The sequence below is a fragment of the Rhinolophus sinicus genome, chromosome 9 (genome assembly GCF_057876585.1).
Source record: "Rhinolophus sinicus isolate RSI-liver-muscle chromosome 9, RSI-T2T, whole genome shotgun sequence".
Taxonomy (NCBI): Eukaryota; Metazoa; Chordata; class Mammalia; order Chiroptera; family Rhinolophidae; genus Rhinolophus; species Rhinolophus sinicus.
This window is the reverse complement of record NC_142509.1, coordinates 12,116,458-12,117,978: the sequence shown is the minus strand read 5'-3', so window position 1 is coordinate 12,117,978 and position 1,521 is coordinate 12,116,458.

Genomic DNA, 1,521 nt, shown 5'->3' with positions numbered 1-1,521 from the left:
GCCACGACAGCGCAACTAAAGACACTCACATAAGGGGACTTCCAAAACTGCTTCAGAAAGTGGCAAGAATGATGGGATAAATGTGTTCAAAGCGAGGAGGAGTATTTTGAGAGGGATTAATGGCAATGTGTCTTTTACTGTAATAAATTTTTTTAAAAATTTAAACATTCACCATATTGTTTGATCACACCTCGTATAATGAGTTTTTAAACCACTGTCATACACAGCAAGAGTTAAGTTTGTACTGAACAATGATGTTAAATTTAATGAGAAACAAAACAAAATATTAGCTACGTATTACAGTTCTCATATTCTCTCTTGTTTCTGATGCTTCAGAAGACTCCATACATGCAGGAAAACAGTATCTAAACAAATTATCAAAACTGAATGGGGGTAAAATCCAGATACTGTTACAAGTGCAGTCGTCACCAAATGTCGAAGGGGCCCCAGAAGATAAGATGAAAGGAAAGCGAGGAGGAAAGAACCTTTGTCTATTCATGCTCCAGCTCTGGAACTTCTTATCCTGTGCTTTGTAATGAATCTATCTCCTTTCCATGATCAAAAGCCAAGCCTTTGTCTTGAGCCACAGATGAATCAGCAGTGGCACACGTATGTGTGTGTGCACATCTGGCACCCAGGCGCTGGTCCTTCTGTGTGCCAGAGAGCCTATGGAGATGCTGGAGTTCTTGGCATAGTCCTCCCAGGAGCCCACGGTGTGTTGGTCCATTATCATTTGCACCAACTTTCTGTTGTTTCCTCCCTCTCTGCAGTATAAAATGCACTGGAGGTAGGGTCCCAGATGGACATCCTGCAAAGTAGCTTAGACAGGCTTTGTAGAGATACTTCTCCACCCTGGTTCTCTTGGACCTGCTGAACATCCTTTAGATTCCATAAATTCAAAGCATTCCAACAGCGCGGACGACTGTGGGATTACAGCTCACTGAAAACCTCTCTCTAACCACCACCTTCTTTGACTCCATTTCGTCCCCTGTATTTTTGTCCCTATACCCACCTCATTTCCTCCTTCCTCAAAATACTGTTATATTGTTTCTGTCAATCTAATTCCTATTAAATCTCAATTTTTAATTACAACATTAATATTTGGTTGTAGCATATTCAAACAATACAGAAGAGTCTGAATTAAAAAGAGAAATTGCCACCCCTGCCCCCCTTTCACCCAATCTCACACCAAAGTTTGATATGCAGCCCTTCAGTTTTTTCCTATGCCTTTATCGTTGGGTTGTGTTATATGTATTGGTCTCTGGGTCTTATTGTCCGGTGTTCGACTGTACACTTACTGGTGCTGTCCTTCCATATCAGCCCCCGTCCCAACAACCTCATTCTTTTCAGCAACCAAGCCGTGATCCTCCATCCTATCTCATAAATTCCAGCTCAACTCATTTTTCTTCTGTATCTCCTCAAACACCCCAGTCTTCTTTTCCTGCACTTTTCCATGTAGCCGTCTTCTTGTTCATATATATTCACAATGTGCAGTTTAAGTTTCATTTCTCCTTCCCATGT